We start from the raw sequence: 20,499 nt of genomic DNA, 5'->3' as shown, positions 1-20,499 counted from the left end.
TAAATTTGGAAATTCACAATAAAACAAGGATTTCGAAGGAGATTGTCCTTCGGGATTTGACAGAGAATTTATCATTCACATACACAGAACTAAATCTTCCAAATCTACTGAATTCGCTCCAAGGAAGCCAAATTTCTTCAACAGTCAAAATCCCTTTACAATAGCGTGAAAGTTACATAAGTACTGGTTCATCCTAACAACCAGATTCTAATTCAAAGGCTAAAATTTATTAATCCCATCTGTTTTGCGAGGCATTCTCCTCGAGAATCTCCACTATAGCTAACTAACTAAAACTTATTACATCATGATCAAATCCTATATTCTAGCTCTATGTTTAACTAGAAAAACATGGAAATTGATGGCTAAAGGATCCCACTCCTTTGCTTGTAAATTTTTTTGTATTTTTGGAATAAGTTTGAAGCCTTTTTCCTCCAAGTCTCATGCTCCTGCATCACAACTTTAGCCTTTAACCTTGTTTCACATAGACTCGCCCATAGTTCTTCAAAAGTTGGAGTGTCAATTCTTGCATAGATACCTCCTGTAAAGCCATCCCAAGTTGGAGGTAGAACATTTATTACATAAGCGATTAATTCAGATTCAGGTATGGTTTCTCCAAGTCCTTGAATTTGATATTTGATTTTTGATATTCTCATAAAGTATGAAGCTATGTATTCTTCTTTTAACATTCTTGTTCCATAGTTGATTCCTTAGAGAGATCTTTTGGTTGTTTGTGTTGACGAAGTACAATTTGACCAATTTATCATAAACTTCCTTGGATGTAGTCAAATCTAAAACAAAATAAATGAGATTATCCTTGATGGATTCAAAGAGAATCCTTTGAGCTCTAATTTCTCCCTTATTGTATTTGGCCATCTATTGAATGTTGTTATTGTCTGTTACTAGAACTTTGCCTTCAAAAAATTGCATGACATCATTTTCTTTAAGGCCTAAATCGATCCTCTTTTCCAAAGCCTTGAAATTATATGCTCCATCAAACTTATCCCCTTCTTGAAAATAGATGCCATTTTATTGGGAGTATTGGACATGAATAATGGAAGAGTACTTACCTAAGAGTGAGAGAGAAAAATGCCACAAGAATATATTCGAGAATGGATGAGATCTGCTATTGATGTCTTTAAGAGTTCTTCAAGAGAATGATCTTTGAGCTTCCTTCTTTGGTTTTGATAGTGAGAGAGATGTTTTCAAATAGTGATCTTTCTTCCTTCACCTTAGCTCTGATACCATGTTGAGAAACCAAGTATAATAGAGATTGATGCTTGATTCCTCTTCTTAATAATTACTTGTGAATGTTAGTTTCCTTCTTATTAGTTATTATGTCTTCTCCATTAAGCAATTACACAAATGTACAAAACATAAAGATCACAAAGAAACAAGAGACACCAAAATTTAGGCTCCACAACAGGGAAAAACCCAACAATACTTCTCTTATAGAATTAGATCAAAATGAGATATCCAAGACCAAGACCAATCTGCCACCAAGAGACCAAGTCCAAAACCATCCTCCAATTTACCTTCAAAATCAAAGTCAACGTGGGTTAAAACCTGTCCCAAATTGGTGAAATCATAGAAATTTTGGACTTGCAACTACAACCGAATTTTGGCATATAACTGTCTTAGAAAGATTCAACCTTTTCCATAGAAAATACAGTCCACATGTGCAAGTTGTTAATAGGTCAAAAATTTGGCCAACTTGGAATATTCCTCTTGTCTTTGGTTTCGTGTTCTCTCTCTCTTTTGACTTAGACTTCTACTCTTCTTCGCTTGCTTTAGATCTATTCTTGTTGTGTGCTTTATTGATGTGTTAAATAGGTCAAACTTACCTCCTATATATAGTTGTCCAGGAGGTCGAACATATGTCTCTTGGAGGCCCAGGCCGACTTGTCCAAGGAGGGTCGACTTGGTTGACTTGTGTACTTTTGAATTAACATAAAATTCAAATTCCATTTTCTTACAAATGTCCAAATGGGACATGACTCAAATATAGTTTCCTTTGACTCAAAATAAATTATTTCTAATTCTTTTTGACTCTATAAGCATGAAGAACATGCTTTGACCAAAAATGTAATATAATAATAATGGATATAATAAATACATCATGATATATTTATATTACATTGTGAAGACCGACTCTAGTTACAACTTAAACATTAAGTGCTTTGGTAAATATATTTATTGGCCGATTTTCTAAAATGTAAAAGGTAAAGTAGCAATGTACAAATATTTAATGATCAAAACAATAATTTTTAACTTTGTAATGGTTTTTTAGTCCTTGCTAAGGTAGGACCCTAGCAATAGATTTGCTTGTTGACCATTGTTAGTTTAGCATTGACCAATACACGTTATAATGTTTAACTTTGAAAAACAAATATTTATCTTTCAATATTATTGAAAAAAAATCAAACATTTGATTGGACCATAACTTGAAGGTCTTATTGCCTTTGCATAATACAATTCCATGTGGATAATTGCCTCATAATTTTTTGTTATAATTTGTGGATACATTTGCAATATTTATGACATGATTTTTACATATTTGTGCATTGATTTTTCGTTGTTAAGCTTCATAGGAAAACCACCCAATATTAAAATCCTTGAAAATAGGCCATACTCACATAAAGAACATATTTACCATATGTGCACCATAATTTAAGCAAGTATTTGCATAAAAAATGGATATGAACAAGATGTAAATAAATACAGTTATCACGAGTTACTTTCCACCATTATTTTTGTGTTATTCAACACTTTAATAAGTAGGAGTGAAAATGCAAATGTGCAGACTTATTAGTGGTTACTAACCACCAAAATTTATGCAAACCCTTGTCCCTTATGTAGGCAATTAATTTTTCCACTTCATATATCAATTTGCAATGTTTTTGAAAGCATAATTTCCACTTGAGTGGCAGGGGCCAAGTTGCCCTACAACACTTGTTTAAGACGAATGTGAAGGTGGTGAAACTACTTTGAATTGCACTTGAAAATACTATATTTTTAGTGTTTTTATTGTTTCTAATGATGTGATTAATCTCAAAGACATTCTAAAAATTAGCACGGATCCTTGAAGTCTGAAATCAAAAATTGATTTCCTTTCAATAATTTTGTCCAATGCACTTCTGTAATAATTTACTCTGTGATTGCTTAAAATAAAGAAAATGGAGCTATATAATGATAAGTGGTGTTCTCTTCATATGAATTTGAATTTCACAATGTAACATTAAAGATCGATTAAAATAGAAGAAAAATGTTTTTGTGTTAATTGAAATAATTGAAAATCTAGAGTGCACTTGCACTAGATGGTCCATGATTGTTGATAAATTTGCAAGCATCATAGTCCATTGTTGTTGACAAATTTGCAAGCATCATTATCCTCGGCAAAGCCTTTCTTTCTAGGGTATTGCAAATCAAATGAAAGTCTACTATTTGACAAATATTTCAAAAGGAGACTTTACCTACAGAGTTAGAGAGGTACATACTCACATAGGTTCCCACTAACGCATTTTGGACATTTCTATTTTATTGTAGAAAGATTGAAAAACAAATAAAATTGATTTATTTCTCATTAATTTCTAGATCCATCTAGATAAACTAATTTTGATGTATAAAACTTTAATTTCAAACCCAGTAACATGCATGCCTTGTTGTTGTTGTTACATCATTTTGGAAAAAAATTTAACTTGTAGAAAGATAAATAAATAAAATAAAATAAATTGATCTATTTCTCGTTAATTTCTAGATCCATCTAGATACACTAATTTGATGTAGAAAAATTTAATTTCAAACCTTGTAACATGTATGCCTTGTTGTTTTTCCTACATCAACCATCTAAATTTAAAAGGAATTATTATTATTATTATTTTGGTACCATGGTTTTCCACATATGGCAATATATTATTTTTCATGCAATTGAAGTTAATATTATAAATAGATCAAGTGTTTCTTTGATTTCTCCAAAATTAGCTTTTTTTCCGAAAGGGGAAAAAGTTGTATTTCATTTCAATTTTTGGAGAAAAGGAACAAAATTACATTTTGCAGATGCTTAAAAGAATTCAATATGAGCAGCCTTACGGCTCAGAAGCAAAGAGAAAGCTAAAAATAGTAAATACAAAGGAGAAAATGAGGTGTTATAGAAATCACTAATCTTTCCTTTGTTTCCTTTTATGGACCTTCTGTCATCCCCCTACAGATTGGTCCACAAGAACCATTACCAGATCATTCACATATGTATCTGGTGGATGTTCTTTGTTTGAATTGAGATTTTATGAAGCATGAGTTCTCTTTATGGCCATCTTTCCATCCTCTTTTTGTGCCACGTTTCCTATTGTTTTGAAACATGTATCACTTTTGTTTATATACCTTTTTGCTTGTGGGTTGTGTTGCCATTATGTATTTGAGTACCCCCTTCTTCTTGGTTTGGAGGGTTCTTTGTGATTTCTCCTTCTTCTTCCTCTGTAAAGTAGGGATTAGAAGGCTCCCATCCTTTTATTTTGTTGACCTACTTTTTTTTTTGGGTGGCTTTTTGCCTAAGGGCATGTGTCCTATAGTTGCCTTGTTTGATAGCATGATCGACATCTGAATGTCGTATTTTCATAATCTAGAAGTTGGATCCACCGAATGCGATCAAGTAGACCTTTATTTATGTCTATTTCTACACATATTCTTTGTTCTCTCAATGTCAATCTTTTTGAAAGACCCCAAAGTGTTTCATATTTCCTCAAGGACCTTATGATGCCAAAAGGGAAGGGGGAGATTTGGTAGCCTCACCCATACTAGCATTGTTGATACCACCATTGTTGTGGCATCAAAATCTTGGAACCACGGGTTTATGAAGATCCCTCCATTTCCCCAAAGCCAAAGCCCTTCTTTTAATACTTTCTCCAAATCTTCATGGTCGTTGAATTAGACAATGAAAAAAACTTTTGAGCAAAGGTATATATTCCAATTTTTTGTCTAATTTGGAAATACCCATTGATGCAAAGCATCAGATCTGGGCTAGAAACCGTTGAATCAAAAAATTACTGCCTTAGATTGAAGAACATAAAAAATTTGATTTACCACAGTTAAATTTACCTCCATGGCAGACACTTGTTGTGTTGTTCAATAATTTAAGGTCCCGGGTTGTATTTTGGTGGATCCAGTGGATTTGAAAATTTACCTCTCACCGCATCCTTGTAGGCGGTTGAGCCTCCTAGATTCTTGGGTCCCACAACACTCCCTCACAAACTTGATTTTAAGACAATGGTGGAGTTTCTTGAAATGTTGTAATTCTGCAGCTGAAAAGGATCATGTAACTACTTCCCCTCATAAAGGAGACACATAATATCTACAGGAAAGCCCAACCAAGTCCTCATCCGTCACTTGAGGTCCACCACATAATCTAGATCTAAGACCTAGAAGAGAGAGGAATTCCTATTAAGGGTCTCAATAAAAATCTGAAAGCCCCCCCCCCACCTGTTTCAACTCTTTGAACCCTTCACCAAAACCATATCTCTAAGGACAAGGGGTTTTTCCTAATAGATTTGTGCCATTATGAGGACTACCCATATTGTGTTAGCCAGGATCTAGGCTATCCACACAAGAAAACTAGAGAAGTGCGCCAAATTCGGCCTGATCTCAAACAACAACAGACCATGGCTAAAAAAAAAAAGAAAAAAATCCTTCAGACTACCCATACAAAGTATAGAAAAAGGACCAAAGAAACAATGTTCGACTTGCGTCTTGGATCCATCACCCTTCCTTCCAATATCACTAGACAGTTGCAGTGCCTTGAGGAGAGGGGCATCCAGACCACTCCCAAATTCACCCATATCATCCGCCTATAATACCCCACCCCACATTTACCTGCTTTTACAAGCTTACCAAGGTAAACTTGAGTTGAGAGTTACTATGCATGACACAACCTCCCCAATTTCGTTATGGAAATGGGGTCCACTTCTCAACTTACTAAAACCATCCAGAGACACATGATCACCCATATGTCACACAGTTTCCACAGGTGACCTTTTCTCTAAGCTTGAACCACTTCTAGCTTAGCTTTACAACCCAGCCACACACATGCAGTCTAGTGGGTGTGGCCAAAGGCCTTCAGTCGCATGCACAAGTCATCCTCCATGAGATTACAACTGAGTTTTCCCAATTTTGAGGTTGCGACCATATACTCTTATTCATATTTTCAAGGCTGACCTTTAGGCCAATTGCCTAGAACTCTCCATAACTCTCTCAATCATTTGTAGGAGTCATTCTCAATTCTTGGCTCTTTTCCTACTCAAACTTGCCAACTACATGATAATAATTTAAACAAACACTTTGTAAACATAAAACTTGTAGGTCATGAATGCATATTTGTTCACTGTTTCATTAGTTTCATCAAAGAATCATCAAGAAAACTTATTTCCCTATTAGCTAGCTGCAACACATACTTATTAGCTCACGCATTCATATAATTATTCAATAAATTGTCAACCATGAACAAGATCAATAACAAGAGCACACCATATACTGAAAAATATACCTTGCATGTAACCAACATTTAGCCAAAGTGAAACCATGACCAACCAGTGATATAATAACACATCAAACCATAACTTGTGCTCATTGGTCTTAATAAGAAACAACATATAATAAAATATGCATAGTGCCAACCAAGTTAGGGACTTCCACGTACCACATGACCATAGATTGGGCTGAACCAAATATTTCTTTCGTCCAATCACCCTCGTGCCATGTTCCAAGCATGAATGTGGGATCACATGGAATAAACCAAAACAAAACCAACCACAGAATCCAAAATTTAAACCACCTCCACCCTCAACCATAGTGATTTCACCTAAATCGGTCCAAAAATCACCAAAACCAAAACAAGCTTAGATGCCTCAGAATTTCTTCACGATACCTGGAGGAATTTTCTTGTCTCCACCCACCTTTCAAGGGCTTCCTGAAGTAATCCATATCTACCCCCAACCCTTGGGATTTTCCTGAGACCACCTCAACCGGGTCAAAAATCTATTGGAAATCCAAATCTCAACAAAAATGGGAACCCACCATACCATGGCTATCTAGGAAATGGAAAAGGCAAGGTTGTACACCATGGTCAATCCAGGAAAATCCCATGCCAATGAAAACAAGATAACCAATAAACCAAATGCATGAACCATGCATTCAAATCCCAACAAGATAATCACACATGCAAATTGTTACCTGAAAAATCCTCTTGTTCGCTGCTCTTTCTCTTGCACCCTTGCTTACTGTTATCCAAATCCCTCTTGCGCTTCCTTGCTTTTCCTTGCTTGCTTTCTTGTGTCTAAGTGCTATTCATCTCTTTTTCTTTCTTCTTTCTCTTCTCCCAAAAGTGAATGAATGTTAGAATGTTCTCTCCCTTTTTCCTTTCTTTTCTTTTCTTTTTTCCTCATTTTCCTTGCATGCATTTTCCTATCTATTCATCTCCCTTTTCTCTTATTTCCCTTTATTTCTTGTATTAAGATTCCGTTTATTGCCTTTTTCCTCTTGCGAATGCCAATGCCAATTTCCATAGCCAATAAATAAATAATTAACCACAAGTGACTCCCAATTTAATGTTTTCCCCTCATTCAACTTTGAATACTTGTCCGATGACCTTGGTTGTAATTTTTGCCTTTATAATGTCCTTTTTATTACATGGAATTTTAACTCATGGCTGTTACAAACCCCTCCTCCTTGTGGGAACACCATCCTTGGTGTTCCATGACACAAATGACCAGACAAAACTATTGAAAACATGACAACGTACTGCTCATGGAGCTTTATAACCACAACTCGATGTAGTACTTACAATGCCATACTTCTTATCGGAGCTTTATAAACACAACTTGATACAATATTTACAATCACACACACACACACACACACACCAAAACACATTTTCTTCAACCAATAAATAAAGAAGGATATAATGTGTGCATTTGATCAATGATCTCCCATGTAGCTTCATTGGGCCCAAAGGGTTTCCACTGTACTTTAACTTGCTCTATTGCTCAGTTTCGGAGCATGATGTTCTTTTGTTGTAGGATGCATTGAGGCTCTGGATGGAACTCTACTTCTGGTTCCACCTATAATACAGACCAATAAATCACATGATCAACATCCCATACATATATTTTAAGTAGAGAAACATGAAAAAAATCATGGATTTTCAATGATGGAGGCAAGGCAAGTCTATATGCCACTCGTCCAATTCCCTTAAGGATTTCAAAAGGCTTGCAATAACGAGGTTCCAACTTGGCACATGACCCAATCTTCAAGGAGCTCCTCTTGGGCTTGATGCACAAGTACACATGCTCTTTTGCCTGTCCTGTGTTTCCTTCAAATTCTTTATGGTAACCTCCATCTCCTACTCCATATCTCTCAACGTATCCGATCCAGTCAACACCCTGCTCACTGGATCACTCCAACTGATATGAGTATTAAAAATCCTCCCATATAGAGCCTCAAATGGACTCATCTTCAAGGATTACCGATACCCATTATTATAAGCAAACTCCATTAGTGGAAGATACTTTTCCCACTTTCTTTCTTGATGCATGGCATACATCCTCAATATATGCTCAAGAATCCTATTAATCCTCTCTATCTAACCATATACCTGTGGATGATAAGTTATACCAAAGGCTAGCTCTATCCCCAAGCCAAAAAACAACTCCTTCCAAAACATGGAAGTGAACATGACAAATCTATCTGATACAATCCTCTTGGGAACTCCATGCAACCTCATCTTAATGAAGATCTAAGCCACTTCGCTAGCTGAATTAGTAGACTTTACTGCAATGGAGTTACCTTACTCAGCCTGTCAATCACAACCATGATGGAGTCATGCTATCTTGATGTTCTTAGCAATATTGTAATGAAATCCATGGAAATAAACTCCTATTTCCATTTCGGAATCGAAATAGTCTGCAATGAAACAATTAGATGCTTGCATCCAACTTTCACCTGTTGATAGTCCAAGCACTTTTCAACAAAATCAACCCCCTCTTTCTTCAAATTTGGCCAATAGTATAACTTCTTAATAGTTGTCAAAGTCTTCTGGTATGCTGGGTGGCCTGAATATGGCTTGACATGAAACTCTCTCAAAATAATCTTCTTAAATTCACCATTGTCAGGCACATAGATCCTGCTCCTGAATCTAACCAAGCCATTTGATGTGAGGTGATACTCCTCATCCTTATCACCCTCACCTTGCTACTGCAATTTGTGCTTTAGTTGTTGGTACCTCTCATCATGCTTCCTTGCATGCAATATCTGCGGCTGTAAATTTGTCCCATAAGATTTCATAGTTAAAATGTGGTTCACCTACACTCTCCCAATAAGAGCTTCCACAACCCAATTCCCCTTGCCTTTAATATACTTGATCTCAAAATCAAACTCACTGAGAGTAGCCAACCATATTGCATTTCTTGCATTCAAATTGGGTTGTTCAAACACGTACCTTAGCCCACTATGATCACTCATCAAAACAAACCTCCTGCCAAGAAGATAATGTCTCCACATGTTCAATGCATGAACGATAGTTGCCAACTCAAGATCATGAGTCACATAATTCTATTCATGCTCATTCAACTTTTGTAATTCATAGCAAACCACCTGCCCTTCCTGCATCAAGACTCCACCAAGTCCTTCCTTGAAGGCATCTATGCAAACAACAAAGTCCTTATCAAGATCTGTAATCTTCAAAATCAGAGCATTGGTAAGCAACTGCTTCAATTGATCAAAACTAGTTGCACACTCATCAGTTCATTCAAATTTCTTTCCCTTTCTCTACAAGGATGTAATAGGATAGCCAATCTTGGAGAAGTTCTTGATGAATCTCTTGTAATAACCTACTAGTCCCATGAATGATTTGACCTCATCCACATTCTTCGGAGCTGACCACTCCATGATAGCCTTATTATTTTTTGGATCCACTGTTATCCCCTCCTTGGAGACAACATGTCCCAAGTAATGAATCTGAGACTAAAAGAAGCTACACTTGCTGAGTTTAGCATACAACTTATGCTCTCAACAATCTCAACATTACTGCTAGGTGCTCTGCATGCTCAGCCTTATTCTTTGAATATACCAATATATCATCAACAAATACCACCATAATATTATCCAGGCAAGGATGAAAATACTATTCATCATACACATGAAGGTGGTTGGAGCATTGGTAAGACCAAAAGGAACCACCATAAACTCATAGTGCCCATACCTTGTATGAAATACAATCTTGTAGATGTCTTCTTCCTTGATGTGCACATGATGATATCTTGATCTCAAATAAATATTTTAAAATATTGTCACTCCCTTCATCTTGAAACAAATCATCAATCTGAGGCAATAGGTACTGGTTTTTGATAGTCATCTTGTTCAACTACTAGTAATCAATGCACAATATGACAATATTGTCCTTCTTCTTGAAAAACAACATTGGTTCTCCCCAAGGAGACACACTTGGCCTTATGTATCCCTTATCAAGCATCTCTTGAAGCTACAACTTTAGTCCCACTAACTCATGAGTGCTCATCCTGTATGGTGCCTTAGATGTTGGTTTTGCTCCTAACATCGACTCAATAGAGAAATACACCTCTCTATAAGGAGGTATATCTAGAATCTTTGTAGGAAACACATCCTGAAACTGCTACAAGATAGGATTTCTCCTCAGGATTTAATGGTTCTCATCCTCCTTCCCTTTGTCATTGGAAATATGTACTGCAAAAAATAAACATCCTTTCTAGCGGTTGCGCTTAGCTTGCATAGCTGTAACCATCCTCATTGATGTAGGCTTCTTCATTCCCTACAAAACTGTCTTTTCTCCATCCTCATACAGGAACTCAATGGAATTCTCATACCAATCTACCTTGGTCATGTTAATAAACAACCAATCCATGCCTAGTAGCATGCTATATGAACCCAAAGGAAGCAAATTCAGATTTGTTGTTGTAGGCATTCCATTAAGCTCAAATGCACAAGACTTCACCCAATGATGAACTATTCTCTTGGTCCTTGTAGCCAACTACACCAACCAAGATTGTGCATTCGTTTCCTTATTCAAATGACATTGATCCACCAGTTTAGGACTAATATAGCTATAACTTGATCCTGGATCAATCAAAATGGAAACAACTTGATCACAAATATTATCTTCTATCTCAATCGATAATGGATTCCTGGTGGTCTGCCTGCTTGTTATCAACTACTCAATAAATTTGGGGAATGCTCTGACCTACATCCCCAAATGTTTGTGCCTCTTGAACACTATAGATTTGAGGCCTGCCACCCTAATACAATGGACAATCCTTCTTACGATGATCTCTACCACAAATCCAACACTTCAAAGGCTCTCTGTCACTGCCTTTATTCTGCTGCTCCATAGGCTTAGACCCATGTCCTTTCTTAGCTACATTGAACTTCTTATGTAGGGCCACATTTTCCTTCTCACCTTCATCCTAAGATACTCCTTACTTCTTGGGCCATTTTCCTTTAGTCTTCACGCTGCGCTTCTAGTCACACTTGAACTCAGTTTTGCGCTTTGATTGTTCATAATAATGCTTCAACTTTTTGATGGATTCTTCCAATGATTAAGACTCATCAAACTCAATCTGATCTTTGAATGATAGTGGAAATTCATTGATGAACCTTTGGATTTTTGCTTTCTCATCTTTGATATAGCGGACATATCTCAACAACTCTAGAAATTTGGTCGTATATTCTTCATCTAGCATGGAACCCATCTTGAGCTCATAGAATTCCTTAGCCTTTCCATCATAATCCCTCTTAAACAAATACTTCTTCCTGAAGAGTCTTTCAAATTCTTCCCAGATCAAATCCTCTTCCCCAATGTCTCTGACATGCTTGACATCTTCCCACCATATATCTGCTTTTCCTTTGAGACTGAAGGTAACTATCTTGACCTTGATATTTTCTTAGTAATCATGAAGTATGGAGAATTTCCTCATTCCAAGAAGTCATGCTTCTGCATCTTCTAATTTGTTCAACTCAACATAAAAAATAAGAGGCATAACTTACTTGAATTATTCTAAAAAATACCCCTTCTCACTCCTCCTATAATGATGTTATAGGTGATAACGATGATGTCTCCCAAATGTAAATCTAGAATAAAATCCATGCATACTAGCCCTCCTCTCAGGTGTATCCAAGAGTCTGCCACTCTTTACGATATCATCCTTGTCCATTCTGTACCTTTTCTAAGACCTTATTCAATCTACACCATTAGCCTTTTCTTCCCGTGTATCTCCATGATTGATCCCCAACTGCCCCTGCTCTGTAAGTCTGAAAGGATTTGAAGGACAACTGCACTAAACTCGACTTGATTTTCTTGAGCTTTTGTAAGCCTCTCCCGGGTTTCAATCAACTGCTCGTTATTTGCTTTACAACGTATGATTTATGCCTTCAATCTTATCAATGTATCATCTAGATCAAGAGATTCCCCCTCTCCCTGTTGTTCAACTAATTTCTCCCAGCCCACTAATGTCTCTTCTGACCTATACGGGGAGTCATATGAACTGTACTCAACTATTTTTCTCTTCATCTCTTGTCATTCTATTTTCCTGCAACATATCTTGTTAGATAAAATAAAATGCATAATCAAAGAATTAAATAAACTTACTGTTGGTGATGCTATTGCATCTACACATGCCAATTCATATTAGCATAATGCACAATAATATCAAGAGCATACCAGTACATGCACAAATCAAGATACTAGGACCGCATTAACCATAAAACAACTACCATGCATGCATGATAACACATAAACATGTGAAATAACCTTATACATCTGGACAACATTCTACATTTACCCTGAGGTCCAGTGTTATGAACCTGCTCTGATACCACTTTGTAACACCCCACCCCACATTTACCCACTTTTAAAAGCTCACCGAGGTAAACATGAGCTAAGAGTTACAATGCATGACACAACCTCAAAGATTCAGTTATGGAAATGGGGTCCACTTGTTAACTTACTGAAACCATCCAGAGATGGATCACCAAGATGTCACACAATTTCCACAGGTGACCTTTTATTTGAGCTGGAACCATTTCCAGCTTAGCTTTATAGCCCAGCTACAGATAGGCAGCCTTGTGGGTGCAACTAAATTCCTTCAGCCACACAGACAAGATGTCCTCCATGTGACTACAACTGAGTTTTCCAACTTCTGAGGCTGCATCCAGAGCATCAAATCCATATTTTTCAGGGTTGGCCTTCAGGCCAACTGCCCAGGACTCTCCTAATCACCTGTAGGAGTCCTCCTCATTCTCTATTCTTGGCTCTATTCCTACTCAAACTTGCCAAATACATGATAATAATTTAAACAAACACTTTGTAAACATAACACGTGTAGGTCATGAATGCATATATGTTCATTGTTTCATTAGAGAATCATCAAGAAGACTTACTACCCTCTCAGCTAGTTGCAACACACAATTATTATTTCATGCATTCATATAATTATTCAATAACCATGAACAAGATAAAAAATAAGAGTTGCAACATCATATACTGAGAAATATACCATGCATGTAACCAACATCTAACCAGAGTAAAACCATGAAAAACTAGTCACATAATCACACATCAAACCAGAACTTGTGCTCATTGATATCAATAAGAAATAACACATAATTACATACACGTAGTTCCAACCAAGTCAGGGACTTCCACGTACCACCCGACCATACATTGGGTTGAACCAAATCTTTCTTTTAGACAATCACATGTGCGCCATATTCCAAGCATGACGGGATCACATGGGATAAACCAAAACAAAACCAACCAGGGAATCCAGAGGTTAGACCAATTTCACCCTCAACCACAATGATTTCACCTAAACTGATCCAGAAATCACCAAAACCAAAGCAAGCTTGGATGCCTTAGAATTTCTTCACCATACCCATACGAATTTTCCCGTCTCCACCCACTTGTCAAGGGATTCCCGGAGAAAACCATCTCCACCCCAAAACCTTGGGATTTTCCTGAGACCACCTCAACAAGGTCCAAAATCTACTGGCAATCCAAATCTCAACCAAATATTGGAATCCACTACACTATGGCTATCCAGGAAATGGCAAAGGCAAGGTTGTACACCATTGTCAATCCAAGTAAATCCCATGCCAATGAAATCAAAATAACCAATGAACCAAATGCATGAACCATGCATTCAAATAAAAACAAGATAATCACACATGCAAATTGTTACCTAAAAATTCCTCTTATTGGCTTCTATTTCTCTTACTTGATTTCTTCCCTTGCTTACTATTATCCAATTCCCTCTTACGCTTCGTTGCTTTTCCTTGCTTGCTTTCTTGTGTCTTCTTTCTGTCCAAATGCTCTCTCTCTCTTTTACTCTCTTCTTGCTCTTCTCCCAAAAGAGAATGAATGAATGAATGTTAGAATGTTCTCCCCCTTTTACCTCATTTTCATTGCTTGCATATTCCTGTTTCTTCCTCTTCCTTTTCTCTTATTTTCCTTTATTTCTTGTATTACATTTCCATTTATTGCCTTTTTCCTCTTGCCAATGCTAATTTCCATAGCCAATAAATAAATAATTATGATCCGAACTTATGCAAGAACGAAACAAAATACAAATATAAATATAAACATAGAGATGCAAAAAAAAATCTTCATTTCATCGATATCAAAGAACCGAAAGATGCTTACATATATAATGGAAATAAACTAGCTCGGGCGATGGTAGCTTATCTCTGAGAAGATATGTGGCAGTTGCATGCCTCTGAACTATGTTATAATGAGGCTCAAGGGAAATTTTATTATTGAATAACAAAGGGAAACCATAAACAACCAAAACCCTAACCTTAGGAGATGGAACACCAGGAGTTTGTGGGCCCTGTTGGGGTTAGTTGGGCAACCAACTTCCCGGGGTTGTAACTTGGTCATATGACCTCCGTTTGGCATATATGATACCTCATTAGAAAGGTCTCTCTAAGTATTACAGGACTTGTAGCCTGCTGCAGACCTCAAAAATTGGTTTTTTAGGGGGTTAAAACAACTCTGGAAGTTTAGGACCTGAAAAACTGCTAAAAATAGTAAATGCTATTATAATCAAGGAAACTGATGAAACTGACTGGAGGTATAGTTGGAATAGGCAGGTGGCCACGATTATGCACCGATATCAATCCTCCCCTCTTAGGAAGCACAGGTCCCCATTGAGTGTAAAGCCTCCATGAGCTGAGGAAATTGTTGTTTAACCTGGTCGCTAGTGAGCCACTTGCCCTGGTGAAGGAGTTGGTATACTTTGACAACTTGATATAGCTAGATCCTCTATTGGTGAGTGTTCTTGATATGTGTGTCCATGATCCTATCATTTGTGGCTTGTTCAATACAACTTGGGTTGATTTCTGTAGGTGTACGCTGCTAAGCAACGTTGGATGTGTCCAACAATGGGGGAAAGTATTGCTACAATCAATCTACATTAAATAATGGGTGTAGGACAAGGAACGGTGGAATGTTGAGCTCGAAAGCATTAACCCCTACAACCTTAGTGATGGTGTAAGGTCCATATTGGAGTGGGCGAAGCTTGCGCTGGGCCCCAACGAGGCACTCCTTCTGCAAATGTAACCAAACTTTGTCACCTACCTGGAACTTGTGTGGCACCCAATGTTGATGATGACACTATTTTTGCTTAGCATTTGATCTATCCAATATGTCATGGAACTTCTAGAAGATGTGCTAGATGAACTCAATGATGTTATTAGCCCTGCCATCTTTGGATTGGACATGAGCCAAATCTTCTTCAGTAGCTGCAGATGGTATGACAACATCAATGGGACATAGTAGCTGGAATCCCAATCCCACCTAAAAGGGGTATTGGCTAGTTGAGCCGTGGAGAACCCTGTTTTATATTTTTTGGACATAGGTGAGGCTCTCATCCCATGTGTGTGGGTGCTTCGAGTTGTACATGCATAGGATGTGCACGATCATCTTGTTAACGACCTCTGTTCGGCCATCCGTTTGGGGGTGTAAGGTTATGGACTTAGTGAGCTTGGTATCCACAAACGACTAGAGGCTTGACCATAATGCACTTAGGAATTGACTATCCCGTTCTAAGATAATGGATTGTGGGATCCCAAAGTGTACCCATACTCGTTCAAATAAGAGTTTGGCAGTGGCTTCTATTGTGATACTCTTCTTGCTAGCCATCAACATGGCCATCTTAGAGAATCTATCGACGACCATGAAAACATAGTTGTTGCATGGTTTATAGAAGGAATGGCCGACATGTAACCCATGGATATGGATTCCCAAGGATGGCTAGGAGTCGACATAGGAGTATACAAGACTTGCTTCTTGATTGTAGGTTTGGAAATGGCACATGAAGTGCATGATCTAATGTACTTCCCAGCATCTTATCAATGGTTCGACCAATAAAAATACTTCTACAACACTGCCACTATCTTTTCTACCCCAAAATGTCCAACAATCTGACTGTAGTGTGCCTACAAAATCATCTTGGCACACTTGCTTCAAGGAACACATAAGTGTCACAGGGGGCATAATAGTGTGTCATGGAGGTGAAAATTTGGGACTTGCTTACCTTCCAGGTGCGTCTGGTATGTGGTGTTGAATTCTGGATCACTCTTGTAAAGATACAACCATCACGAAGTCTCGTGTCCATAAGAGTCGAGCACAGTGGTCAGCGCCATAAACGACGGTTGACTGAGCCAGTTTGCAACATTATTGGTGCCACCCTTCTTGTACTTAATGTTCAAATGGAACTATTGCAGATATGTGGACCATTTCTAATGGCGATCATTCTGCAATTTTCCTTGTGTTTGTATGAATTGCAAGGGTCAGTGGTTTGTGTGGATGACTGTGTCCTTCCCTATAATGTAATGCTTCCATTTTCGACAGAACTACACAATGAAATACATCTCCTTGTCATAGGTGGGATAATTTCAGACTGTATCTGAAAGTGTCTCACTATGATATGCCACCGGATGCCCATGTTGGGTAAGAATTGCACCAACAACATAGTCAGAGGAATCTGTCTCAATTTGAAATGATTGTTGTAGGTCTGATAATGTGAGCACTGGTGTAGCACAGAGGCGATGCTTCAACTCAACAAATTCCTTATTTTGGGATTCAGGCCAAAAGAACTTTTCTTTCGCTCAACCCTTGGTGAATTGACTCAAAGACCAAGTGATATGAGAGAATCCCAACATGAACCTGTGATAGAAATTGGCAGGACCCAGAAAGTTGCAGAGATCTGTTAGAGTGGTTGGGGTTGGCCAATCTCAAATAACTTGTATCTTCGTTGGGTCCACATGCACACCCCGCTCATCAATGATGTACCCCATATATTGAATCTGGGTCATACTAAAAGTTCATTTATTCAAATTGACACACAATTTGTGTTGTTGCATGGTTTGGAGGACATGTCAGATATGGTGTATCTGCTCTTCCCAGCTCCGGATGAAGATTAGGATGTCGTCCAGGTACATTACCACGAACGAGTTGCTAAAGGGCTACAAGATGTATTCTATCATCTGCATGAAGGTTGTGGAGGCATTCGTCAACCCAAAAGGCATGACCAACCATTCGAAAATGCCCTCCTTAGATTTGAAGGCAATCTTCCTTAGATCGGAGGCTTCACTTCAAGTCAATCTTGCTGAAATATTTGACGCCCTTGAGCTGGTCTAGAAGGTCATCAATCTATGGGATTGGATACCTATTATGGACAATGGTCTTATTAAACGTATGATAGTTAATACAGAGCCTCCAGGTTCCGTCCTTCTTTTGTACCAACATGATCGGGCTCCCACAGGGTGATGAACTTGGCCTGATGTGCCCTTTCCGCAACAACTCCTGAATTTTCCTCTTCATCTCATAATTCTCCAGAATAGAGTGTTGGTAGATTGGTCCATTTGGTAGTGGTGTGCATGGGGTCAGATCGATGGAGTGTTTGACCTGACAGTGTATGGGTACCCTTGTGGGTGAGGTGAAGATGTCCCTGTACTCCACCACAACCTTATCCATTTGTCGTTGTCATGCGGAGGAGCCCTATTTGGAGGCTATGGATGTGGCCACAATATTCCTCTTCTTTTGAGGGTAAATCATAAGGAAATGACCTTATTGCATTGTTTAGTAGAGATCAAAGAAAGGGTTGTAGGAAATGCTACCTTTGATATCATGTACAATTTATGACTCAAAGTAATAATAACATAACGAGGTCTAGATTGATATACAACATGATGCTTCCATAGGTATGGCTAAGCTAATAAAACATCACAGACTTCTAGAGGGGCAACATCACATAATACCTCATCTGCAAAGGGCTTGATGTTATAAGGCAGGCGACACTGCTGGTTGACACAAAGATCTCGCCCTTTGTGGAGCCACCTGATGATGTACGATTGTGGGTGCGACATTGTTGGTAGCTTCAATCCCTTAATGACCTCGGCTGAGATCAGGTTCTTTTGGCTCCTACTGTCAATGATTAACTACACCAGCGAACCCTTTACCCACATCTGTGAGTAGAAGAGGCACTCCCCCTCCTCTGGATCTTCAAGTTCTGCCTTTTGGAGCTTGGTGGTGGCTACTGTTGCAGTGGGTTTAGCGTCAATGATATGATTTCCCTTGTCAATTCCCTTATCGGGTTCCAGATCTCAGAGCATGCATTCGTCTCCGAGTCTTTCATCTTGACCACCAATGCCTACTTCGCACGACATTCATTTGTGTTGTGAGTGGGAGTTTTATGGAACTCACACCACTTGCTAGTGTCTTTCTTCACCTTCCCATTATTTTTGTCTTTCATCTTCAAGGAGTTGTCCTAGGGGGTCATGGCTCGACACTTCCCTTTTCTCTGTGGCTTGGGGGTGCCTTTGCTCTGCTTGGGGTTCACAGTCCAAAGTCTTGCGTCTTCTGCTTGAATTTATGCTCAATCTTGGCATCATATAAGTATGCTGCACCAAGCAATGAGATGTCTAGGAACTTCATTTCCTCCTGAATGTATTTGTGCACACAACTGTGGAACTTGACCACCAAATGTTTCTCAGAATCTTTGATACCCAATTTTGTATGCAAGGTATGGAAGATATTCGTCAGCTCATGCACATCTTCATCCCATTGTTTCTACAACGTAGTCCATTGTATGTGCTTGTCCTCATAGCTCCCCATGGGGTAATATTGTTCCTTGATGGTGCCTCAAAAAGGATTCCAAGTGGGTGCAGAGGAAAAAATTGAGGGTTCTCTCTCATCCCTCTGTTCACAGTAGGTTTCCCACTAGTCCTTAGCATGGGGGGAGTCTTTGAGGAGTGAAAAACTCATCTTTTCCCTATTGGAAAAACCGTGAACCGAGAAATATCCTTCCAATAGATTTAACCATCTATCTATGACATTTACATCCATTTGGCCTTCAAATATGGGAATGTCAAATTTGACTTGTATCTTGAAGGGAGTGGCACCTCCAGAGTGGTTTTTGGATGAATATGCGTTGCTTGTAGGCATCTGCCAAAGGATATGGGAAAAGTTATCCATCATTGCATTCCTTTGTCCCTCAAGGGATTCTTCGAGCAATATTTTGAAGGGATTTCCTGCTCCATTGTATTTCTTTTCTTCCACCATGGGAGGCCGTTAGGGTTTGCGAGGTTGGTCTTGCAAAGGTTCAACTAGTTCGATCCGTAAATCCTTATACCCCGACCTTGTTGGAGACATGTAAAGAGAAAAAGACTGATCTAGACTTATGTAGGAACATAACATAATACATATATACACATAAACACAAAGATGCAACATAAATAAATCTTCATTTCATTAATATCAAAGAACTGAAAGATGCTTACATATAGAATGGAAATAAACTAGATCGGGCAATGGTAGCTTACATTTGATAAGATATTTGGAGGCTACTGTAGAAATCTTGAATAATATGACACATATTCACAGAGATTATCCTGATTATACACTTATAAGTGGAACATGCATAATACATAACCTCCTCTACGTTGATCATCAATTTATAGAAGCAGAAACATTCACAGGCGCACATAGAAGCATCAATCACACATATCAACACAGTATTTTCCCGGGGAAAGCATCTCGCTAAAAACCCCAACTATCTGTATATTATAGTGATTGAATCATGTAACAATACATAGTACAATACTCCTCACAAGTACTCAGTACTATCTCCACATGCTACACACAATACAGCTCAGATCTGATCTCCAAATCTCCCTCGCTGCTTGCCTGCCTCCACAGCTCAATACCTGCTCAAGAATTGATGAGAATGGCTTAACAAACTCGTATTTGACCTGCAAATAATCACTCAAACTCTGTTGGACGTGAGCACAAGCTACAATTCTTGATATTGGCCAATTCATTGGCATACTCAATCCCTCTGATTGTGCAAATCATCATGCACAGCTATAGTCACAACTGATAGCAATCTGATCCTCTAACACCTGTCCCTGCTGAACTGAACATGCACT

This window comes from Pinus tabuliformis, chromosome 7 (assembly GCF_031772625.1).
Source record: "Pinus tabuliformis cultivar Carrire ecotype Pingquan chromosome 7, CPIR1, whole genome shotgun sequence".
NCBI lineage: Eukaryota > Viridiplantae > Streptophyta > Pinopsida > Pinales > Pinaceae > Pinus > Pinus tabuliformis.
This window is presented reverse-complemented; position numbering follows the sequence as displayed.